At 35.7% G+C, this 27,069-nt stretch overlaps 1 protein-coding gene across 2 annotated transcripts in view; it reads right to left on the bottom strand.

The window, feature by feature from the left end:
- PKIA (cAMP-dependent protein kinase inhibitor alpha) overlaps window positions 1-27,069 on the bottom strand; it is a 92,580-nt gene that overhangs the window by 15,013 nt on the left and 50,498 nt on the right. Inside the window, exon 2 of one of the 2 annotated variants that reach the window (XM_073892912.1) lies at window positions 13,150-13,275. The exons of the other annotated variant lie outside the window; for it this stretch is intronic. The gene's annotated coding sequence lies outside the window, so the exon portion shown is untranslated. The remainder of the gene's footprint in view (window positions 1-13,149; window positions 13,276-27,069) is intronic. 2 annotated transcript variants of the gene reach the window in all.

Here is a 27,069-nt window from a genome sequence, read left to right as displayed (position 1 = left end):
TTAGGAAACTGACAAGTTCACAGGGGCAGATAGTAAGTTTTCCAAAATTGTAACTTTTGTTTGAAAGCTCAGATTTAATCATTGCCAATAGATACAGTTGGGTTTTGCTTCCCTTGAAGTGACAAGCTCATTTTGTTCATTTTTAAGAAAATCTCTGCCAAATATCCAAGTTTGAAAAAAACCACAGTTTGCCTGTCAGTTGTTCTTTCAAGTAAAAATGGTGACTTATGAAAAAGTGGCTAGTTCAGCTCTCAACCCCAGTAGTCACCCAAGTAGTTTACTGGAGACAACTATTCACTTTGGTACCTGGCAGAAGTGCTTCATGTGACTTCCTAGTTCATCACAAAGAGGTTAAACAGATCTGTCCTCAGGGGACAAGATTTGATACAATATTTGTTACTGCTTCATCAAGTATATCTGTAGGCAAATCTAGCATTTTAAAAATATTAACTGTGAGTGTGTGATGGTGAAGAATACCAGGGTTACAGGAGAGTTTGGTGTTGCGACTTGATAAGTGCTGAGGTGCTAGCAGTTTTTCCCACCAGGCTTCTGCACCATTAGTGCAAATGACAGCCAAGTAAAAAAGGCAAGTATCATCAGTATTATTATGAAAATTATTTTGAACTTATGAACGCAGTGAAAGTATCTCAGAGACTGACTGAAAGAGTTTGGGGGACCTGAATTGTTGATATCATAGTAACAGGAAGCTGATAAATGCTACAGATTGTAGAAGGAAACTCTTTGGTAAATAATTTAAGCAAATTTTTGATTCCTAAAATATTCTGGAAATATCAGCTGCTCTATTTCCAGGCGAAGGACTATCCATCTTTTTCTCCTCTTTTCCTGTTATAATTTCTTCTTGTTTATGTAATTCAAGCTTAAGAATCTAGTAGCTTATTTTAAAAAAAGCCCTTAATCTCACAAATCAGAGGGCTTCACACTAAGTGTGAAGCTCAGAGCAAAGTTCTAGAACTCGAAGCTACCTCAATTCCCTTTTTCCTTGAATTGAGCTATATTCTAGTCGCACTTTGGAGTTAGTGACAGCAAAGAAGAAATAAAAACCACAACCCTATTAATAGCCACAACTTAAAAAATTCTACAAAAGTTTCTTCTGTTAAGGTATAATTATAATTCCTGCACCAGGTGATGACATTGCATGCTCTAGAGTATTATTTAGTATAAAAAGAACAGGTATTACACTTCTGAAGAGTTTGGATAGTGTCCCATCAAAAGCATTCTTTCAAAAAGCAATCTCATATACTGAGTTATACACACAGAGAGATGGCAATTTTTATTAACTAGGTGAAGTCAAATCTTTTTTTATTCTGAATCCAGGGCATTGACCTTTCTATCACAAAAACATTGCTAGAATCAATTCTGCCGAATATGAGAAAAAAAGTAGAATGTCTTTTTGATGGTTCTTTTTTTTTAAAGATTTTATTTATTTATTTGACAGACAGAGACACAATGAGAGAGGGAACACAAGCAGGGGGAGTGGGAGAGGGAGAAGCAGGCTTCCCGCCAAGCAGGGAGCCCAATGCGGGGCCTGATCCCAGGACCCTGGGATCATGACCTAAGCCGAAGGCAGATGCTTAATGACTGAGCCACCCAGGCGCCCCTGATGGTTTTTACAATAAGATTTTGACTAATACTATTAAACATGGTATCCCATCTGGCTTGGTTGAAGGAAGTACTTCACTTTCTCCCTGATTTTCAGTGTATATAAAAAATTCTCAGGTTCAAAAAAGTTTCAATGTTTGATACTAATGATTATTCTTCTCAATCTTTTCTCTTTTTCTCTATTCATCAATTCATCTCTGATCCCAGTGATGTGATAACTGTGACCCTTATGTCTTCATTCAAGGTTTTATATATAGATATCTACCTAGATATATATCTCTATCAATCTATCATCTATCTATCTATCTATCTATCTATCTATCATCTATCTATCTGCATATATATTTCCTTTTTTTGACACGGGCCCATTTTCACACTGGTTTTTATAAACTCATAATCTAGTCATTTGTATCATTACGTAAATTCTCTGAAACTTCCTTTAGCTCAGATTCAAATCTTTTTTTCCTTTCCACAATGCTTAACAAATCAAAACTTTGTAATGAGAAATTCAAGCCTAAAAATGTTATAAAGCCAGAAGTACAGGCTATATTCTGTTAGGAAATAATTTCACTGTTGATAATCTCTTCTACCCCATAGTTTTAACTGCCACCTGTATATAGAGGACTATCAAATTAATAATTTGGGGGCCTGATATTTTTCTGAAGTATAGGCTGAGAAGTTTTTTTTTAAGATTTTATTTATTTATTTTTTTGCACACACAGGAGTGAGCAGGGAGAGGGACGGGGGGAGAAAATCTGAAGCAGACTCCTTGTTGAGCCTGGAGCCCAATGTAGGGTTGGATCTCACCACCGGGAGATCATGACCTGAGTCAGACACTTAACCCACTGAGCCACCCAGGTGCCCCTAGCTCAGAATTTTTATTGCCTACTAAATATTCCACCATTGATTGTCCTCAAAAACTCAAATTTGGTAAGTTCAAAACGGAATCTCTTTGCTGTATCTCCACCTCCACCCACAAACTATTCATTATTCTCATTATTTTAATGTATATTACTACTATTTTCTCAGGTACCTATTATAGAAATCTTAGAATTGTCTTCAATTACTCCATTCCCATAATTATTCACATTTCATCTTTACATCTAATCATTTCCCAAACCTCATTGTTTTATTTCTATCTATTCAATGTCCATTTTATATTCTTCATTTCCATTTTTCCTCTGGTCACTGGTTTCATCATCTTTCTTGACTACTGCAATTATATGCTAACTACTTACTTAACTAAATGTATTGTTCTCCAACTTACCCTTTACACTATCACCAGAATTAACTTTATAAAACGTAAAGTACTTAAAAATCTTCAGTGGCTCCTGGAAACCCACCAAACATAGTTCAATTTTTTTTGCATGGCCTTCTAGAAATTGAAACCAACTTACTTTACTAGTATCTTTCCCTAAACTATCCCTCTCATGCATACTAAGGATCATTCATAGCTAACACTTGCAATATATGTTGTATTCAACTGGTTTTCTAATGCTGTTTTCTCAACCTAGAATGCCCTTCTCTCCCAATGACAACAAAATCCTACTCATCTCTCAAGCCGAATTTATAAACCACACCCTCTTCCCATCTCCAGATATAATGAATAACTTTAAGAGTGTTCATTTAATTTGGCACTGTGCAAGAACTATTTTCCTGTTGTTCTCTTACATTTTCCTTGAGATTTGGGTCTTTAATTTTTTAGTCCTTTACAGAGGTTGGCACAGGATTTTTATGTTGTTTGTACATCTATAAAAAGCATTTTATAGATTTGTTTTCAATTATCTTACTCAAACTCCTTATTGGTTAAGTAAATTTGTCAGGGTTATACCATTGTTAATAGTAAAGGTAGTCTGAGAAAGTGTGTTTCCTTATTTTTATTCAGTTCTTTTCCTTCCTTGAAGAATTTTCATCAATTTAGGGAGGTAACCTATAATCATTTCCTCTAATATACTTTTTGTTCTATATATTCGTAATTATAAGAGGATTTTTTAAAAAAATAACAGCAACAAAAAGCACTCTACAATTCCTAGTAATCTATCCTATTTTCACTGTACTGAGGGCTACCTCTTTCTAGGGTGTTTTTTGTTTTTTTTTTAATAAACTATATATGATTAAGTAGCAAATTAATTCATGGAATGATTTGTTCTGTCCTTCTCTTGTTAGAGCTTTTTACATCACTTATTTAATATTTCAAGGGGTTTATAAATCATTTATCAGCTAATCTTTGCAACATCCCTGCTGAGACAATTAGCTGAAGAAGTACTGCTAGTTGGCAAGTGGTAACTAATATTACTTGCACTTTACAGATGAAGAAACTAAAGCAGAGAGAGGTTAATTGACTTGACCATGTCTTAACACAGTCTGTGGTAGTACTGATGTTAGAATGGGAGCCTGGGGTTATTCACATCAAAATTACAAAAGCATTAAAAGCCTGGGGCTGGTGCTGTTCTTTGTTATATAATACTTTCTAAATCCTTTGTCTTATCTTCTTTTCTGGGTCTGTATGAGTCTAAGGAGGAGAGATACTTTTAAAATCTATACCTTCTCATTGAACTAAGATTATTTTTTTCTATATCAAGTAAATAATTTAGGTTTTGAAAGGATGTTAGAACACTGACACATTTCAAAATAATTCATTATTAACTTTTCCATCTTTAAAATAACAATGAGGGCGCCTGGGTGGCTCAGTTGGTTAAGCGACTGCCTTCGGCTCAGGTCATGATCCTGGAGTCCCGGGATCGAGTCCCACATCGGACTCCCTGCTCAGCAGGGTGTCTGCTTCTCCCTCTGACCCTCTTCCCTCTCGTGCTCTCTATCTCTCATTCTCTCTCTCTCTCTCTCTCAAATAAATAAATAAAATTAAAAAAAAATAATAAAATAAAATAACAATGAATGGTCAAATCAAGCTCAGTAGTATTGTCTGGTCTGCTCCAAGTTGTAACAATAACCATAAGAATAATGAAACAGTTATTGTTTACTAGTGCTTTATCAATAATAACAAAATATTGCCTATATGCCAGATTCCACACTAAACAGTTTATGAGAATTATGTAATTTAAATTTAACAATACTATCAAATAAGTATTCTCATTATCTCACTTTTAAAGATGAAATAATAAGGATTTGGAAACATTAAGTCATGAAACTAGTAGGTGATTTAACCACTTATAAAACCAGCTGCCATTTTCCAACATTTGTTTTGGAGCATACTAAACTTCATTTTCTTTTGATTGTTTGTCAGCAATATTTCTTTTTAAGTATGTACGAAGTTCACATACTGTTTTAAGACATTATTCGATGATATTTTATTGACATCCCTACAGTACCTAGCTTTTTAATATTATCATCTGATATACAACATAATTGACACCACCATCTCTTTCTTGATTTCTGTATTTGTTCTAGAAACATGTTGCATTCCAACTCTCACAGATCTGGTCTACTCATCCAGGTGATGGTCCCCATCTTTAGATGCCTCAGTCAGGGCTGTTCAGCCTCTGACAGTAAAAGCACACTCACCAGGGACTAGGAATTTGAGAAGGACTTACTAAATTGACATCTAAAAAAAAATGGTTTCAAATATGAAAAAAAAATCTGCAAAACTGAGATAAAAACTTGTTTAAGTAATTTTTTCAAACACTAATAGTTGTATAACTCATCAGCTGCTACGTTGCTCAATTCTCATAGAGTTATCTATAAATTACATTGACTGTGTGATATGGATACATTTTTAATACATCTGATAAGATGTCATGTAAAGCTTCCGAAAGTACAGTTGCCTAGGACTGAGGAAGGTTTAAAAATGATCCTGCTCACAGTGAACTAGAAGCAACTTCAGTAGGAGACTGAGGCAGAGATGTTGGGCCTACAGAGTGAAAGTGCAGGCATACATTGGAGAGAGCTGTCTGGTATAGGAGGGCCAGGAATTTGTGACCTATGGAGTGGGGAACATGAAGGTAGAAGGCCCTTCAGTGAGAATCCTGGGATTGCTTCTACATCTCTAACTTGGATGAATGATAAGATGGCATTTTTTGGTGAATGCTAAAGGAAAAGCAGCAGCAGAAAAAAGTCTAATAAAAGGCACTTTAACATTTCACAATGTCACATTTAAGGTAAATCTGGCATTCTTTTCTTAGTGAACGAAAATGCATTAATTGAAAACACACATTCACACACATGCTAATATCTGCTCTTCTGCAATCAAGTATTTTCTGCATAATGTCTAAATATCTATTCCAGTTGAAATAGTGCTTAAGCACTCCAATATGCCTCTTTTCAGCCAAAAAGAAAAACAGTTGCTATGATTATGTCTTCACATATTTTAATATATGTATTATCATTGCCAATTATCTGCTTTGCAGACACGAGTTTTCTATGTAATATTTAATATCCCCCTTTACTGAAAATGAGGGGCACCTCAGTGGTTCGGTTGGTTAAGTATCTGCCTCTGGCTCAGGTTCTGATCCTGGGGTCCTGGGATTGAGCCTCCTGTCAGGCTCCCTGACAGCAGGGAATCAGCTTCTCCCTTTCCCTCTGCCCCTGCCCCCCACTTGTGCTCTCTCTCTGTCTCAAATAAATAAAATATTTTTTAAAAAAATGAAAAAAAGAAAATGGCATTGTTCAGTATTATAATGTTTTTCATGTTTATTGTAGGTCTGAATGTTAGAATTACTGATTAGTCTCTTTATTCAATGTTTCTTCAGCACAATGCTTAATACTCTCTTTCTCCACCATCATTATATTTTAAGATTTTCCAACCATCACTTTATATGGGATTTTCAGATTTCTCAGGCTTTTTGAAGTCAGTAGGATAGGCTCCAGAGAGAAAAAAGAATGCTGAAGAATGGCAACATAAATTAAATAAATACTTTAAGAAATTAAGAATGTATTATTCTAGCCATTGAGAAATATATATGAATATTTACATAAAATATAGTAGCTATATAATAAGTTTTAAAATGAGATAATCACAAAGCAACTATATTAAAATATGAATTTTAAAATGTGGTAAAATCACTATGAATAAGAAGTTTTTTATAAGGTGAGAAGACAAATAAGTGCCTTTTTGTCTAGGAGATAAGTTGTTATTCTGAAAAACCTCAGGACATTTTATAGATTGTCAAAATCACTTTGCTATCAATATCGACCATCTCTATTATTAACTCTATTATCAGTATTGAAAATTATCATTATGACACAATTTCATTACTAGGAACATTTAAGAAACAGTTAAAGTGGTAAACAATGATTTTAATAAATAGAAAAACAACTTATATGATGAAGTTCCAGTAAACTGAGGAATTAAAAGATCTCAAAATAGAGATATTTCATTGACCAAAGTATAAACTACTTGAGGGTGGAGCGTTTGTATTTTTCTTGTTTGTCCTCCAAATTTCAGAAAAGAGTTATAAGTACAGTGCAGGGTACTAAATATATATTTAACAAATAACATTTTTTGAGTTCATAACCTTTGGTGGTACAAATCAGGATTTCTTTTGTACTGACATAACCAGAAGATTTTTATTTCAGCACTATGAGTTATTAATGTCTTTATTTAATTTCCATAATGTCTGTGTCAACCAAACTTATTTGAGTGATAATTAGAAGACCGCATGCTTATCCTATCTTCTAGGCTTTCATTTTTGCATATCACTTCATTAATTCACACCGACTTTTGGGAGTTTTATAGCATAACTAAAGAGTATAAAAACACATAGAAGCATTTGCCAAAGAACTCTAAATAAAACAGATCTCAGATATGAAATTAGAGCCATGCTTGCTTATACTCCCATCTAAGTGCTTCAGCTGAAGCAAGACTTGCAATCTCGCTGCACGTATAAATCACCTAGGATGGCTTTAAACTTACCAATGCCTGGCCCCACTATCATATCTAGATGACAATAATAATTTTTTGACTGAAAACTTTATTTCATTGTTTGCAAAGTCAGCAGAGCAGTTGATAGGAAATGTGTTTATATCTGTTTATGCACATACATACAATCCCTATTGCTTTTAAAATTATGGGACAGGGTTAATCATAAATATTCAGCTAAATTCCATTTATCAGCTTATTAAAGTGCAAGGAAGCAGGGAAATGATTCAAAGACAAGTCTTTTGGTTTTTATTTAAAAAAAAAGTCTTGTAGAAATCTTTAAGAAATTAATACAAAATGGTGGAACACAAAATATCTTGTTTTGTTTACTCCCTAGTCTACAGCAATGCAAACAAGAGAAGTTAATCTGGAATTTAAATTAAGTCAGGCTATATTGTATTAAGTATAGACAATAGCCAAACATGAACTTGCCATTAATTTTCTCCAAACAACTCACATTTTTGTTCTCTTCCTTCTCTCTCCATCTCCCTTTAAGTCATGTCAACTGTACTCTTCACCATGTTGCCCTAACACTTATCTCCTCTACTAGAATGTGTTTCTGTACTTATTACTATTCAATAATTCAACAGTAAAAAATCATAAATGCAGGCAGAGGCATTTCAAGAAGGAAAGAAAATGTCCTCACATATTTTTAACAGAAAAATAGCAGTTCAAAGTAAGTTATAAAACAGCAAAAATTTTAAAATTTAGTAATAGCTAAATTTTGCAGTTAGTTATCATCCCTCTTAAAGAAGCAAGAAGGGTAAGGCATAGAAGGAATGTGCTAGGGGCACCTGGGTGGCTCAGTTGGTTGGGCGACTGCCTTCGGCTCAGGTCATGATCCTGGAGTCCCTGGATCGAGTCCCGCATCGGGCTCCCTGCTCAGCGAGGAGCCTGCTTCTCCCTCTAACCCTCCCCCCTCTCATGTACTCTCTTTCTCTCTCTCTCATTCTCGCTCTCTCAAATAAATAAATAAATCTTAAAAAAAAAAAAAGAAGGAATGTGTTGTTGAGGGCAATGAAAATAAGCAGGTATTACAAGCTACTCCATGCCATCCATGTTCAATGGATTTAGAAGACAGAGGTTTGAGTGCCATCATTATTACTTGTTTTACCATTTGGTGCTGAGCAAAATATTGAGTTTCTTGGGCCTCAGTTTTCATGCCTTCAAAATGTGGGTTCCCAAACTAAGAAAATACTTCAGAGCTTTTTTAGGCCTAAAAGTCATTGATCTGAGTGTCCATGTGCCCTTTACAAAGGCCAAGTTTTCACAAAAGATAGCACATTTCTAAAAGCTTTTAGAGAAAGAAAAAGCTATATTTAGAGTCTGTTCAGTGTCCACAGGTGTTCTTAAGTCTTACTACTATTTTTAGCCAGGTGTAGAACAGTAGGACAACACATTTGCTTTAACTAATAACTGCCCAGATTTCTTGGAGTTAAAGATAAGTTTTTCATTATTCCCAATGTTGACTTAGGAAATTGTTGAAAATAAGAACTGTTTTAATTTATTTACTGAATTGCCTCACTGTTATATGGCCTGACCCGAAATGTGATTTTCAAGGTTGCATTTTGGTTTGGACATGCAGTCTTTATCCTTCTCTTTCATTATAGACCTCTTACAGGATAAACATGTGCAACCATTTTGAGTTCCTGAGTATGAGTGTTCCTTACAGTTTTTTGTTTTGTTGTTTTGTTTATGAATTTCAGGCTGATTTACTCCAATTTGAATGCAGGTAGGAGGTTATAAATTTCTCAAGAACCTAATTTCATTCTTATGAATCCTGTTGATTTTATTTTAATACAAATAAGACTTTACCAGATTCAAAGACATTTGATAGAGTTAAAAAAAAAAAAAGAACAGTAACAGCATTAGGAAAAAACCCAAAAACCTCAAATGGAAAATGATACAACTGGCAGAAGTTTATGATGTTAGTAAGAGATACCAGCACAAATAGACTGAGAAGCAGACTACCATTATAAACTTTTAACTATGCTAGTCTAGGAGGAGGATTAACTATGCTAATCCAGGAGGATTACCTGAATTCAGTAGTTCTGCTTTTTGTTATTTATGGTTAAAACACATCTTGCACATGTGTACCAGGAAACATTAAAATAAGTGTTCATGTAAGTGCTGTTCAAAATATGTCCACAACAACCCAAATATCAACAGAGTAATAAACACATTTTCTTATATTTACAGTGAAATATTATATAGTAGTAAAAATTAATGAACACTAACACAACATGGATGAACCTTAGAAACATAAATGCTGAGTGAAAAAAAGCAAGCACAGAAGACTACATAAAATATGAAATCAGGGGCGCCTAGGTGGCTCAGTCATTAAGCGCCTGCCTTCGGCTCAGGTCATGATCCCAAGGTCTTGGGATCGAGCCCTGCATCGGGCTCCCTGCTCGGCAGGAAGCCTGCTTCTCCCTCTCCCACTCCCCCTGCTTGTGTTCCCTCTCTCACTGTGTTTCTCTGTCAAATAAATAAGTAAAATCTTTAAAAAATATATGAAATCAATTTTATAAGTCAATAATAAGCAAAATCACATATATAGTTTAAAAAATACATAAAAATTAAGTGAATGTTGAACATAAAATCAAGGTTAGTTATTTCTTTGATGAAAGCAGGAAGGTATGATCAGAGTAGAGCAGAACGATTCAGCAGTTTAGATTCTAGTTCTTAGTTTTAGTGGTGTATTTATATTTATTTTATTATTATATCTCATAACCTAATGTATTTGAATATATTCTTTTGTGTGTATTAAGTATATATAATAGTATTTTTAAAGTTAAAATCCCCTACATACCAAAGATAACCCCTAGTCATTAATTATAGAGAAGGAAGTCGGCTTTGACACACATATATATTTACTCTTTAATCTTTTAAAGTTGAAATCATTCAACTATGAAAGTTTTCCCTCTTCATATGAAGACGTTATTTTCCATAAAGAGACCTCCTACTTTGGGACAATTTGCTGTCTTTATTTAAGTGACAACTAGTCCTGTGGCTGCTTAGGAAATTTAAAAACAACTGATAACTACAATCTCCTACCCCAAGAGAATTCAGAAAAAGGATGGAGTGGTGGAGGTAATTCCATACATTATTGATAAATACAAAGACAAAAATGTTACGAAGCTATTTCCCCATCTAGCAACTTAGTTTTTATTAATAAGTATATTAGAATATCAGACATTAATAAAAGAACAAAATAATCAAATATGGATGGATTTCCTCTTATTTTTTGCAGTGAGATCCAGGGTGCTATTTTAGATTGTTACTTCATCTTCATATCTGAGAGAGAAACAGAGAAACAGAGAGACACAGAGTTGTATGTGTGTGTGCTTGGTTTTATGGACGCTGCATTATGCAAAAACTTACATTTCTTTCTTTAATTAAACTGCTTTGGTTGTCCCTTGGGAAAGCAAAAGAAGGCAACAGCAGATTACAGAGAAATAGCTGATGCAGTACTATGGCTATACCTATGGAAAAGTATAAATAACTTTAGAATTTAATGATTCTGAAATTGCCCTTACCTTGTCATTATAAAAATGCTCCAAAAATCATGTTTTGCAAACAATATGGCACAGAAGTTTATCGGGATTTTCTATCCATATGTGAGTCACTTAATAGTATGGCTAATGTAGGTACTATGCCTAAATGTAAGGGGATGATATGTAAATGATTAAAACTAGATAGATTCTCTACAAAGCTGTAGTAATCAAAACAGTATGGTACTAGCACAAAAACAGACATATAGATCAGTGGAACAGAACAGAGAGCCCAGAAATAAACCCACACTTATTTGGTCAATTAATCTTTGACAAAGAAAGCAAGAATATGCAATGGGAAAAAGACTGTCTCTTCAATAAATGGTGCTGGGAATTGGACAGCTACACGTAAAAGAATGAAACTGGACCACTGTCTTATACCATATACAAATATAAACTCAAAATGGATTGTAGACCTAAATGTGAGACCTGAAACCCTAAGAATCCTAGAAGAGAACACAAGCAGTAATTTCTCTGACAGCTGCAGCAACAGTTTTCTAGATATGTCTCCTAAGGCAAGGGAACAAAAGCAAAAATAAACTATTGGAACTACATCAAAATAAAAAGCTTTTGCACAGCAAAGGAAACCATCACCAAAATAAACAGGCAACCTACTGAATGGGAGAAGATATTTGCAAATGATATATCCAACAAAGGGTTAATATCCAAATTGTATAAAGAACTTATACAACTCAATACCAAAAAAACAACAATCCAATCAAAAAATGGGCAGAGGACTAAATAGACATTTTTTCAAAGAAGACATACAGATAGCCAACTAACACATGAAAAGATGTTCAACAATCATAATCATCAGGGAAGTGTAAATCAAAACCACAATGAGCTATCCCCTTACACCTGTCAGAATAGCTAAAATCAAAGACAAGAAATCCCAAGTGTCTGTGAGGATGTGGAGAAAAATGAACGCTTGTGCACTGTTGGTGGAAATGTAAATTGGTACAGCTACTGTGGAAAACAGTATGGAGGTTCCTCAAAAAATTAAAAATACAAATACCATATGATCCAATAATTCCACTACTGGGTATTTACCTAAAGAAAACAAAAACACTAATTTGAAAAGATGTGCATCCTATGTTTACTGCATCGTTTTTTCCAAAACCAATTATGGAAGCAATCTAAGTCATTCCCCAGGGGTCTTACATTGAGTACTGAGTAGGGATCAAGTGGTGTGCTAAATACTGAGTATATAAGTGCAAATGAAATGGATAGGCCCTGATTTTGATGTCTCTACTGCCTTTTGTCTTACCATATAATGAGACATCTTTATTCTTTTTGCCTTAAGTTTTTATTGCAAATTTTGCTAGTGAAAAATAAAATTGTTAGTGGGATTTTGACATGCATAGGTAAATAAGGTCCCCTTTTCCATGCCCCATTTTCCTCCCTTTTAACTCTCTGTGTGTACTCACTTTTTGCCAAGACCAAAAATAGATGTGCCCCAACAAGAACCAACTGATTTCTTCACAACACTGACTGGAGCTACTCCTCACTTAAAAGACTACTTGAGGGCGCCTGGGTGGCTCAGTCATTAAGCATCTGCCTTGGGCTCAGGTCATGTCCCAGGGTCCTGGGATCAAGCCCTGCATCGGGCTCCCCGCTCAGCGGGAAGCCTGCTTCTCCATCTCCCACTCCCCCTGCTTGTGTTCCCTCTCTCACTGTGTCTCTCTCTGTCAAATAAATAAATAAAATCTTAAAAAAAAAAAGACTACTTGATGTCATCATGGCTATTAATTTTAATAAGCAACTAGAAGATCATGAAGATAACCTAGAAAATGATTTGTGTTAGGAGAAAGTAACAAAAAGATTAATCTGCTGCTCCACATGTCTAACCTCCTAGGATTAAGCCAGTCACCAAGATCACTACATGTACTAGGCAACAAAGAGCTAAAAATGGAAAAAAAAATCATACTGTTATTGTATTCATTTTCCTCCAAGGTACTCGCTGATAAACACCACAACCGCCAAGGGAATTGCAAACAGCATCCTTGTAGGTTATATATCTATCTTTTTCCAAGTAGTTATATCCAGCCATCAGCACACTTTATTTAAGGTGGTTGAATGTGTGAGATTAAGTGTTCCTACCTGATTGGAAACCTTCTTGTCCTTAATTCATTGGCTATACTTGATTTTTTTTTCGTGATCACACTTTCGGACTTCTACCAGAAACTGCTCTTTTGGGAAAACCAGGCCTTCCAGAAAGTCAAGAAACTGAAATGGAGACAGCAAGAGAGAGGGACATTATCTATATTTATAAATCTCAATTTTAAAATTTTAAGTAAATGTCCAAACCTAGATCTCCTAAACAGTATAATAACTTAAAGGAAATCCACAGTTTATAAATTTGAATACTCACAAGTGAACATATTATGACAAGAGTACAGGTTGCATTTTGGGCCTTGAAGCCAAGCCAAGCCAAGCCAAGCCAAAAAAAAAAAAGCCATTATCCTTTGTCCATTACAACACAAAGGGTAAAAAAAAATAAGTTTTCTATCTTTTTGTTTAAAATTTACTTCCTTTCTTCAGTCTTCATCTAGATCTTCAGTAAATTATTAATTTGACTAAACTAAATTTTTCATAAAATAAACATAGAAACTTAACAGAAATATATTTCACAGAGACCCTTAATATGTAATATCCATTGCACACATGCACCATGAGCTCGTCTTTTCAAGCACTGATGCATACAAAAGTGTCTGTGTCTCAGGGGAAGCACACACATGTGTCTCTTTGTGATGGGGTGGTAGGGAGAGAATAAATCTGTTGACTGCTGGTCAATGATTTAGAAAAACAGATATTAAGGTAAAAGGAAAGACTGCAAGTAAAGAAATAAAGTCCTGAAGCTGCGCTTCCAAAATAACAGCAGTTTTCTGAGTAGCTGAGGAAGCAGTCTCCTCAAATTATAGTCACACCTGTTATAGACCATCTGCCCATAAATTCCACAGCATCATTAATGGAAAACAAATGGCACTATATTACCTTCCCTTTATCCATTGGCCATTCTCATATGAATTATTTTTCTCTTCAAAGTCATGTTCTTTCCTATATGTTTACATTAGGATCTAGGAAGAGTGACACATAATGGGCCATGCCTTGGTACTTTTACAGTGATGGCTCTGCAAGGAGCACTGGATTATTAATAGGCTATATACATTGTTGAAATTGTTTCAAGTTGAGTTCCCTTAGAATCAGAACCTGAGAAGAGAATTTGAATGCAAACTGTTTCTCTGGGCGGTAGTCCCAGGAAACTCAAAAGTGGAGTGGAAACTGAGAATAGAGGCATGGAAGGAGGCCACTAGTGGTGCATTACTATACAGATTACTCTGGGGGGACTACTGTCAGTCCTTCAGGGGAGTTTCATGAGACTACAGAGTATGACTCAGAGTTATCCCAAAAATGGGTGAGAAACTTGAAGTACTTATCTTCCAAACCCCATCTGTCATAGTTGAAAGCCACACCCAGATACATTAACTCTTAGACACTCCTGGCCTGCCCTAAGGTAGATAATTACAGGTGACAGCATGATTCTATCAGTCTATACATAATGATGAGTGCTGAGGGAGATATGACAGGAGCACCGACAGCATCTGATACTGCAGACAGATGGAATAGAAATTCAGCTCTCCTCTTGCCTTGCTGATACCTGCCCCCAAAAGTGGGACCATTCATATCATCTTGTTGCCTATAAGTGGGACTGGAGGTTCAGCTCCCCAGCAGGTTCCCTGACGTTAGGGGAGGTGGAAGTGAAGTGTTAATTTTCCTTCTTCACACCATCTCATTCCATTTCGTTGATGCTGGTTGTGGGTAGAGGCTCAGCTCTCTGCTGACACCAGGGTGGGAAGAAGAGAACTGCGCACTAGCCCTGCTTTGTGCTACCTCATTCTATCTTATTGCTTCAGGATAGATACAGGTATTCAGCACCCTACTGGGTCTCACTGACACCAGGTATCAGGGAAAAGCAGAGTGCCTACTAGTTCCAATTTGCAATGTTCTGTTATTGATTTCAAGTAGAAGTGGAGGCTATGCTCCCAAACTGGACCCTAAGACTGTGTGAGGGCAGTTGAGTGTTTATTAGCCCCATCTTACGTCTCTTTGCTGATGGATAGCTGTGGAGCCTCAGCTCACTGATGGACTACACTGAAATAACCCTGGTAGGAGAATCAGAGTGCTGCCTGCTTTTGGAGGGCAGGAGTGGGATGGTGTGGAAGATCAGTTCTTCACTTGGTCCCACTGAAACCAGGGGGTATAAGTGGTAGGTGCAATTTTTCCATTGGATTTTGGCTTGGGCACAATATGTATTGCCAAAATGGTTTTCTGTTGTTAGCAACACTTTTCCTCATACTTTGGCTGGGGAGACCAGATTTTCCTTTAAGCTTTTTTTGTCTCTTGTTCTGTTAGTGGTTATGGATTGGAGGCTCCTGCAGTGCATTCTGCAGGATAAATGAGAAGCAGTAGGAAATAGGAAGTCATCACCATATCATTCAAGTCCCAAGGTTCTTAGTAAATCTGCCTTCTTATTTCCATCATTCAGTGTCTTCCTATTCTTGTTTGTTATGTTATGTTCAGGGTTTTAGTTTTAAGTGTGAGGACCTGGGAGAAATGAGCTACTCTATCTTGTTGGAAGCAGATGTCTGGAAGTCTATTGGTTTTGGAAGTGCAAATTTTCACACTTTTAGGGAGCCTGGGTGGCTCAATTGGTTAAGTGTCCAACTCTTGATTTTGACTCAGGTCTTGATCTCAGGATTGAGCTCTGCGTCAGGCTCCATGCTCAGCAGGGAGTCTCCTTAGGATTCTCTTTCCCTCTCCCTCTGCACCCCCACCCCACTCTATTTCTAAAAATAGATAAATCTTTTTTTTAGAAGTACTGATTTTTACACTTTTAAAAGTCAAGTGTTTTGTTGGATTTGAAATTTAAAAATAAGCAAGGAATGAGGCAAGAATGACTTATATGGTAATAGATCAGAGTTGGAAACTTCAGTATACATTCATAATTAGATTAATATTGACACACATGGTTATATACAGAAATGTTTACGGATATGTGTATATACATGGTTAGTACCACACATATGTCTCTTTGTTCAGTCAGCTAAAAAGATCTAAAAACAATGACATCCCAGCAGCAATGAGCATACCTTCCACCCAGATCTTAGTATCTAATACCATTCTCCAATAAAAGGATCTAGGAAAAATGACTGATGCTAGGGCTGGGACTGTAAATATACAAGATGAGCCTAGACTATCTTTCAGAAAAAAAAAGAAATATTAAAAAATACAGACCTATATGGATCAGGACATATCAAAGTAGAAGAACCAATTGAAAGAGTTCAGATTGGTCACAATTAGAACAATTTGAGCAACAAAGTAAATAAAGTAGTATTACATTATAACCCAAAGTATAAAATAAAAGTCTGTGAGTTCTTGCTGATAAAATAATTGAATACACAATTAAGTGGGGATGAACAGACAAATCTCCAATGCAGAATTCCAAATAGCTTATACAGATACTCTACCTTAAGCATAACTCCCCATTCCTTAGTTGTGGGCCAAGCATAATGACTTTCCCCCAAAGTGTACAGTATGGAATTGGGAAAAAGAGTAACTTTATAATAGTAACTGAAAAACCCTACCTCAGCCAGGTGACCAAGGTCACCCTCAGCAGTCATAAATCAAGTTGATAGCATGTACACTTGATGTGATCTGACAAAATGGCCCTTCTACTCTGCGGTCTTTCCCCACAAACACATAATCCCAATCTTATCATGAGAAATGCATCAAACAAATTCCACTAGTGGTATTGTACAAAAATCTGATTTATACCACTTAAAATTGTCAAGGTCATCAAAACCAGGAAAGTCTGAGAAACTATCAAAATCAAGAGGAGCCTAAGGAGATATGGCAACTAAATGTAGTGTATTATCCTGGATAGAATCCTGGAACAGAAAAAGGCCATTAGGTAAAAACTAAAGAAATCACGGGTGCCTGGGTGGCTCAGTCGTTAAGCATCTGCCTTCGGCTCAGGTCATGATCCCAGGGTCCTGGGATCAGGCCCCGCATTGGGCTCCCTGCTCAGCCAGAAGCCTGCTTCTCCCTCTCCCTCTCCCCCTGCTTGTGTCCCTCTCTCGCTGTGTCTCTCTCTGTCAAATAAATAAAAATAAAATCTTTAAAAAAAAAACTAAAGAAATCAGACTGAAGTACGGACTTTAGTAAATGATAATGTATTAATATTTGCTAATTAATTGTAACAAATGTAACATACTAATATAAGTTGTTAGTAGTAGAGGAGAATGGGTATAGTGTAGTGTATATGGAAACACTATACTATCTTCTCAAATTTTCTATAAAATTAAAACTGTTGTAAAAAATAAAGTCTATGAAAAAAGTTGTTTTCTTATTTTATAATTGTGTGCCTGTATTTCTTAATAAATATGTAAATTTGTTTTGCTTTCATTGATATTGGGATTAAAGAAAAAAACTATCTCTGAAAGGATCTAAATTCCAATTCAATAAGCAATGATTCTTGGTATCATTTTCTGGAAGAAGCACGGCATAAATCAAAGCAAATTCTCTTTAAATGCTGAATTCTTTTCAGTGCTTCACCTTTTATATGACTAATGTGTACCATGGGCATGATTCCACTTCAGAGGGCAGCGGAATTGCCTCTGAAGTTACAATCATAAACACTGATTGTAGGCAAAGTCTAAAGTACAGTGAAATATTAATGGAAGATATAACAACTTTGGTTAATGTATTTTATGTTTTCAAAATGATGTATTATTATTTCAGTGTATAAAGCCTTCGCTGTTATATATTTCCTACCCACCTTTTCCCAAAAAACATAAGAAAATGATACTATCATTTGATTGTATGTTCATCAATTTAAATTGAAGTTTGTTGGCACTTGTAGCTGCCAGTGGTACTGGCATGTGTGGTACTTTTGTAAATCCATTCTGTGGCAAAATATGACCTTCACAAGGGAAATCTTTGACACAGTAGGTACCTGAAAGTCATATGACATATAGCTTTGTAGCGAGATTACCAAACGTTTTACTTAGAGGCAAAATAGAATGTAGAAAAGGCCATCAGAAACGCTCCATAAATTTAGAGTACATAATGTCATTTAATGTGATTGTACCTCAGCATTCTATCTCTAATATGGCTAATCCCACATTATTTTTATTGGTGCCAAATACAAAAATCATCAGGGAATTTTATGCTTAACTTTTAAAAATAAATTATTTAACACGTTCTCTTTTGTGTGTGTGTGTATTTAAGATTTATTTATTTTAGAGAGAGAGAGTGAGCACAAGCAGGGGGGAGTGGCAGAGGGAGAGGGAGAGAGAATCCTCAAGCAGACTCCCTGCTGAGTATAGAGCCCAATGCAGGACTCGATCCCAGGACCCCGAGATCATTACCTGAGCTGAAATCAAGAGTTGGATACTCTGGGCGCCTGGGTGGCTCGGTTGGTTAAGCAACTGCCTTCAGCTCAGGTCATGATCCTGGAGTCCCGGGATCGAGTCCCACATCGGAATCCCTGCTCAGCGGGGAGTCTGCTTCTCCCTCAGACCCTCTTCTCTCTCGTGCTCTCTATCTCTCATTCTCTCTCTCAAATAAATAAATAAAATCTTTAAAAAAAAAAAAAAAGAGTTGGATACTCAACCAAGCCACCCAGGCACCCTTCTCTTTTGCATTTTTCAAAACAGAGTTCTTTTTAGTCTGACCCTGGACACAAAAGTGAGTTGGCCATGTTTTTTCCCATGGATCATTTTCTCACCTGTTCCACTGTGTCATGTGTTCTACCTTCTCAAGAAATAGCATTTAATCATTCATCCATGCACTCATCTAGTCATTCAATTATTTATTAAATGAATCTTTATTGAACACCTACATAAAGCAAAAAAAAAAAAAAAAGGAAGAAAACTAATCTGGGTTGCATTGAAAAGTAATGAACTCAGTTAAAATCTTTGCTGATAACAAGAGTTACTCAATTTACTGGAAACTGCATTTCATTATGGAGACTGAGAGACTCAGGGGAAAGCAAGACCTACATAATAAAAAAGGTAATAAAAATCAGCCATATATGGAGTGCCTGCTTTGTATCTGACTCTGTAAAAGAAACTCTAAAATGATTAGGGATGAAAAAAAAATGATTAGGGATGTTTTGAAGATTGTCTGTTATAACTGGAATCTCCATTTTACAGATGAAAATAAAAAGGCTCACAGAGTAGGTTATTCACCTAAAATGAAATGGCCCAATAACAGCAGAATTGGAATTATAACTTTAGACTTTATAATGCCAGAGCCTGTGCTCCTAAGTATAATACGTGTGTGTGTGTGTGAGAGAGAGAGGCAGAGAGACAGAGAGGAGACCGAGAAAGAGTTTAATAGGGAACTTCTGAGAAATGACAAGAGTACTGCCAGATATCCGTCAACCAATAATTTAGGAACTCCTAACTATGCAAATAATTGTTAATCATAAGGCTGAATTAAGGATCTCTCACTTTTGAACTAAGAAATTAAAAGACTTCCAGAAGTTGAGTCCAAATTTACATTACATAAGATACTTATTACAGAGAGTCAAAGTATAATTCAGTAACTGAAGAGCTCTGAAAATACTGGAAGCATTCATATCAGTGTGGTTTCATAATGTGGATAATAGAGGATTTAAGAAATTGGCAGATGTACCTGTAGACTCATCTGTTATTTCTGTGAATATAAGTGAATAAAAATGAGAAAAGTGGAAATGAGTGGCTAGCAATTTTAAGTAGTCTTCTTAATATTCACACTAGGAAAGACTAAGCACCAAAAAAAAAAAAAAAAAAGGATCTTGAAATATTTTTAAAGCACTTACAAGTGCATCAGGTCTTTTTATATCAAATAACTTGGAAATATGAACTATAAAATAAATCTAGTTTTTGATGATAGAATTGTTGACTTTTTTGAAGCTATGTAATATAACATGATGTGATAACTAGAAAGTCTTAAGAAAAAGGTAGAAAACCACTACTCCTCTTAAAAAGGAAAATTATAAAAAGAACCATGTTAAAAAATATTTTGAAACAAATAGAAAATTCCCATACTGTTACAGAGCTTATAAATTTTTATTTTGGTTTAATTTATAATAAATATTCATATGTTTACATAGTTGTCACAAGGTAGACACAATTTTGAAATCAGTTTTCTTCATTCTTTCATCATTAAACGTCCTAGTTTGCTGCACTGTCTTGTAATTATAATAACTATAATTTTATACAAAGGAGATATAATTAACTAAAACATTCCCCTATTGTTGATTATTAAAGATGTTTCAAATTTTGTTATTAGAAATGACATGACATGGGGCGCCTGGGTGGCTCAGTCATTGGGCGCCTGGGTGGATCAGTTGTTGGGCGTCTGCCTTCAGCTCAGGTCATGATCCTGGGGTCCTGGGATCGAGCCCCGCATCAGGCTCCCTGCTTAGGGGAAGCCTGCTTCTCCCTCTCCCACTCCCCCTGCTTGTGTTCCCTCTCTCGCTGCCTCTCTGTCAAATAAATAAAATCTTTAAAAAAAAAAAAGAAATGACATGACAATGAACACCTTTATTTATATAATAATTTTCTAAATACGAATTATTTTTTAGAGTATTTCCAGAATTAGAATTAATGTGTAAAACCTATAACATTTTACCTTGCTAGACATTACCAAATTACTTTTCACCTTTATTTATATAATAATTTTCTAAATACAAATTATTTTTAGAGTATTTCCAGAATTAGAATTAATGTGTAAAACCTGTAACATTTTTACCTTGCTAGACATTACCAAATTACTTTTCAAGATCAAATCAAATTATATTGCCAAGAACTTTGCCAACATAAGATATTATGTAAAATTTTTGATTTTGCTAAATTAATAAACCAAATCCTCATGTTCCATTTCTTTGACTTTTTTGATAACTACCAAGGTTGAACATCACATATGTATTTAAAATACTAATTGTGGGCACCTGAGTGGCTCAGTCGGTAAAGTGTCTGCCTTCAGCTCAGGTCATGATCCCAGGGCTCTGCTGAGCAGGGAGCCTGTTTCTCCCTCTCCTTCTTCCTGCCACACCCCTGCTTGTGCTCTATCTCTGTCAAACAAATAAATAAAATCTTTAAAAAAATACCAATTATATTTTTTCTTGACTGTCATCTCTAACATTGTTGTCTCTTCATAACTTATAAACAGGTAGCTAGAGAAAAAAAATCACATGGCAGGGTAAATTGGTATTACAATAAGCTAGATTACTAATTTCAGAAAAAAATTTTTTTTAAGATTTTATTTATTTATTTGACAGAGAGAGACAGCGAGAGAGGGAACACAAGCAGGGGGAGTGGGAGAGGGAGAAGCAGGCTTCCCACTGAGCAGGAAGCCCAATGTGGGGCTCGATCCCAGGACCCAGGGATCATGACCTGAGCCAAAGGCAGATGCTTAACTGACTGAGCCACCCAGGCGCCCCTCAAATGCATTTTTCAAGACTGGAAATATGACTCTGACTTAACAGTAAGTTTTTTCTAGTTCTTAAAGGTCTTTTTTTTTTTTTTTACAAATCTTCTCCAGTCTCCTCAAATGTCCCTCTATCCTCTCTACCTCCCTTGTTCTCAGCAGATGAGTTACCTCCTATCTCATTAAGCAAATAGAAGTCAGGAAATAACTTACTGTCAAATCCATTAATTCATTAGCCTTTGCACTGATCCTTGCACTCCTTTTTGTTTTAAGAGTTAAAGTTAAAAAGCCATTCACAGTACACATGGCGGGTATTCCATTTTCTCTCTTCTCAAGTACTTCACAGCACTGCATTTTCTACAACTCAAATACTCCTTATGAATTATTCCCATCAAAATTCAACTTATTCTAGACTAGAAACTCCTACTTAAAATGTTAAAAAGTATACATGCAACATCGTCCCTTGATCCCTGCCTACCTTCTTTATCCAATTCACGGCTCAGCTTTTCAAAATTATCTTCATTTATTGTTTCCATTTTCTCACATCCCATTTACTCTATAATTTAGCTCCATCTGGCTTCTCTCACCCCAACCTCTTTGCCCACTGCCTTGAAATTTTACTTATGAAGGTCACCAGCTGTCTCCAAGTCAGCATAGCCAATGGATAGTTTTTGTTCTCATATTTCTAGGTTCTTTCCTTCTTTAAAAAAGAAAACAAAAACAAAAAACTTTTTTTCTTTTACAGCCTCATAATCTTCTATTTCAGTATATTTTAGTGGCTCCCCTTCTTTAATCTGATTTCTAAATATTCTATTAGTCTTATTTATCTTCAGTGGAATATACAACTATATGAAGGATTATGCTCAACATTTAGTTCTCACAGTAATACTAATGGCAGCAATCAGTACTTCTATAATGCTTCCATGTGCCAGGAACTATTCCAAGACACTATAATATATATATATAATATATATTATATATAAATATATACACACACCTATGAGTTTATATATAACCTATGAGTTATATATATACCTTATATATATAAATGAGTTTATCCTCCCCATAAATCTGAGATAAACCTTGTTATTATTCCCATATTACAAATAAGGAAACAGGCCTGAGAGGTTAAGTATAATTTACCCAGTGTCACGATCAGTAATTGGTGATGTCCTGGGCTGAGTTAATGCTGGGTAAGTTAAAGAGTATAGAGTAGACAAGTTAAATGATGTCTCATGGATTGGCCTTAAAGTGTGCAAAATTTAATTAATAACTTGTAAAGAACCAGAAAGCAATGGAGTATTTTTTACTGAATGCAATCTTCTAAGTCATATATCGGTAACTAAGTATGATTGATTCTTACTGAATGAAATTATTTCTCATTTCTCTGTTCTTTTGAAAGAGAAATATTCTTTTTCCAGTGTTTCACATTTTTTTCATTCATTCACATATTTACTTATTTATTAAGCATACATTTCCTCAGCACTTTCCATGCCCCAGTCTGCTGAAAGCCTCAGAGGATTCAGTGGTTAAGGACAAAACACAAAGTCCTTGCTCTTAAGCAAATGCCCCAGAGATGGGGGAAGCAGAGTAAACATGTAAACCAATTTCATATAGGGACAGAAATCTAACTGGATAATGGGATAGAGAGGCACAGAGGAGGCATGTCTCTGGCCAAAACAATAGTGGCAACATTTGAATTGAGACATTAATGATCAGAGGGAAAATGGTCTAGGTAAAAGGATCAGCCAGTGCAGAGCTGTGAGGTAAATGTGCCTGGAACCAGGTGAAGGTTGGGGAAAGATGTAGCAAGTGGCCAGAGCATATGGTGACCATAAGCCTCACTCAATCTTTTATATTTTAGTCTCTTCACAGTAGATAGTCTTTAGAGGTGAGACACAGGCCAACGATATCATCTGGTTTGTGTTTTTTAAAAGATTACCTTGACTTTGAGTCTCCTACAAAAAGCCAAATTACTGTGCCTCTATGAAGTGTGGATAATAAATTTTAAAAAGGCCCAATGACCTCATAAATGGTTCATTAATTATCATCATTAGTCTCAACTAGATTGCATTAATATAAGCTTGGTGACCCAACAGTCCTGGGGCATGTTAGATTAGGGAAACCCAACTATTTTCAAATGGTGTGATTTGAAAAATTCTCAAACTTGCTGGGGTTCAGGAATATTATTTTATTGATGGGGGCTGGATGAGAGGTTTAGAATAAGAAAAGAGCACACGATAGTTGGCTTCTTCTGTCTATTCTACCTTTCTGTGGGAGAAGTGATGGGGGGGCTACTACTCTGCATTGATGCATCACTTAAATTTCAGAACTAGTTCAATCTCATAAGTATTTGCTAAAATCTATTCTGTTAGGCACCTAGCTGAGACTGGGAATACAAAGTGAATAATAATAAGAGTAGCTATTACTAATAAGAGCTAGGCACTGTGCTAATCAATGCCTAACATGTACCATCTCATTTTATATTAATTTATGCATTAACTCTATGCAGTAGGTACATTTATTATCCCATCTTCCAGATGAGAAATCTGATGCTTTTAAGGTGCTTCAAGATTAAACAGCTATTCATGGGTGTAGGCACTACTTGGACTCAAAGATCACCAATTCTCTTAACCATGATGCTCTATTGTCTGCAAGGACCTACTAGAAAAGTGCAAAATTAGACATATATGGGTAAAACTAACCCCAACACCTTCTGGCACAAACTAGCTGCTTGACAAGATTTGTGTTTATGTAAGATGCTCTTGGAGAGAAGACTGTGAGAGAGGATCACAAAAACATGCTCTCTCTACCAAGGGGCAATAAAAGTGAGAAAGAATTAGCCTAGGGCACTGGGGTAGGCTAACAGTATGATGTTGAGGACCAAGAGGCAGTGTTTCTCTCTTTTTTTAATGCATAATCATTAAATTATATCTGCTTCACAATATCAGAAAGAAGTCACAGTGTAGTAGACAGTTTGTAGACACATCTTACCTTGAATCCTGACAGATATAGGGTATATAGTACAATACGGGCACCTAAGTATAATTTTTAAAAAAAACTTTCATTTTTCTTTTTTTTCAAAGATTTATTTTATTTAATTTAGAGAGAGAGTGTGAGCACAAGTGGGAGGAGGCAGAGGGAGACAGAGAATTCTCAAGCAGACTCCTGGCTGAGCAGGGAGCTGGAAGCAGTGCTTGATCCCAGGACCCAGGATCGAGGCCTGAGCAGAAATCAAGAGTTGGCTGCTTAACTGACTGAGCCACCCAGACACTCCAAAAAAAAAAAAAACCTTTCATTTTTTTCTTTAGCCTTAAAGCCCAAAATAGTTTTCTGATATGTATAATTTAGGAAAGTCTTCAGAGAAAATATTTAAAGCATACTATCTGAGAGGAAAGTGATTTTCAAAAGATCTATCAGTAGAAGCAACTCCAAACCCACTGATCATTTAGTGGTATATCATCCCTCATGTTGTTTCTTTTTCTTTTTTTTTTTTAGAAACATATCTTTACTTAGTGTCTGTTTCTTCCGTTAGGACTTCATCTTTATTTTTTTTTTAAGATTTTATTTATTTATTTGAGAGAGAGAGAGAGAAAGAGAGCAAGAGAGCACAAGCAGGGGGAGCAGAGAGAGAAGCAGGCCCCCTGCTGAGCAGAGAGCCCATGTGGGAGCTGGATCCCAGGGCCCTGGGAGCATTACCCAAGCTGAAGGCAGAAGGCAGACACTTAACCGACGGAGCCACCCAGGTGCCCCCCTCATGTTGTTTCTTTATGCATTTTTCTGGAAGAAGGCTCATAAGAGTTCATTAATTCTCAGCGATAAAGATCCACACTGACGGCAGAAAAGAGCTTTGCTTTGGAATTAGATCAGTTTAGGTTTTCCTACTTACTAGAATTAGGTAACATTCTTAATCTTTCTGAGCCTGTTTCCGATCTGCAAACAGGGATAACACTATTACAGAGGGATGCGTTTAAATTAAATGATGCACATAACCTTCCAGATTATAAGAACATGCCTAATAAATGTTAAGTGATGTGCAAATATTCTGCTTCCTTGAAATGTATGAAACCTGTTTTCATGCTCTTCACACTATTTCTTAGCTAATGGTCTAAATATCAAGGTAATGTTTAGTTACAAATGATTTTTGTTCTGCCACTGTCCATTTCTATTTCCAACATATTCTCCTTGATGAATTAAATCTCCATATCACATAAGCTATTACTGTTCATATTTTAAGATATTTCAATGTGAGATAAGTTATTACAGAAAGAGATGGCTAAGCTGGCTTTGCCAAGATTTCAATGAGATATTAATGCATCTTATTCAGAACTAACTTTCAAAGAAGAGGAGAGCAATGATTCAAGATGTGAAGTGAAAAAACATTTCTTTCTTTTTTTTTTTTTACAAAATGTTATTTTCTTTTGCTTTGGTGGAGAAAAAAGTTTATAGGTAATTTATAATATAGTTATATTTATAATATAGTTAAATATAATATAGTCAATTTATAGCTTATAGTCTAGCATTTTGTGGTTGGCTTAAAAGAAAGTGTCAAATTTACAATAATAAATCAGTCTTCTTTAATCAGTAATGCAGATTTACAAATATTCTTTTCTGAGAATAACAAAAGGAAGCACTGTTTTTCCTTCAAGTCCACAGACTCTGTTAGTTGTAAACACTAGTAACTCTCAAATGCAAACACAATCAGTATTCCACATGTGGCAATCAGGAAACAACTTGTGTACCAGCTATCTTAACAAAAGGCATACAAACACACTAAATGAGTAGTGAAAGTCAAAATGATGCCAAACGTGTGTGAAAACAGAGCATACAGAATTGTAAATTATTTGGGGAGATTATAATATTCCTTCAGAATGATTTGTGTGAGCAATTATTTAAACACAGAACATAGGGGCGGGCGCGCCTGGGTGGCTCACTCAGTTAAGCAATGGGCTCTTGATTTCGGCTCAGGACATGATCTCAGGATCGTGGGACCGAGCCCCACGTCAGGCTCAGCACTAGACATGGAGCCTGCTTAAGATTCTCTCTCTCTCCCTCTGGCTCTCCCTATTCCCTCTCTAGTAAACAAACAAACAAACAAATAAATAAATGGAGATCACAGATGATCTAGGTTATCAAGCTGATACTATAATACCACCAAAAATTTACATGTGATAATATGTTATAGGAATAAATAAAATTTTATAGGAAGAACTAATTAAATGAATTAGAAATTTCATTTTATACTCTGGCATAAATATATATATATCAAGTTGGGTTTTCTTGACTAGATGAACAATAACTACAGATAAAAGGAAATTGTGTTTGTTGTTGCTGTTCTTTTTCCAGAGTGTAAAACACTTTCTTTCCTTCCTTTCCTTCTTTCCTTCCTTTCTTTCTTTAAATTCAATTAACATATAATGTATTATTAGTTTCAGAGGTAAAGTTCAGTGATTCATCAGTCTTATATAATATCCAGTGCTCATTACATCCCGTGCCTCCTTAATGTCCATCATCCAGTTACCCTATTCCCCGACCCCCTCC

The sequence above is a fragment of the Callorhinus ursinus genome, unplaced genomic scaffold (genome assembly GCF_003265705.2).
Source record: "Callorhinus ursinus isolate GAN/ISIS: 27379988/994484 unplaced genomic scaffold, GSC_fseal_2.0 scaffold5, whole genome shotgun sequence".
Lineage (NCBI taxonomy): Eukaryota > Metazoa > Chordata > Mammalia > Carnivora > Otariidae > Callorhinus > Callorhinus ursinus.
The sequence above is the reverse complement of the archived record's forward strand: the minus strand, read 5'-3'. Positions and strand labels throughout refer to the sequence as shown.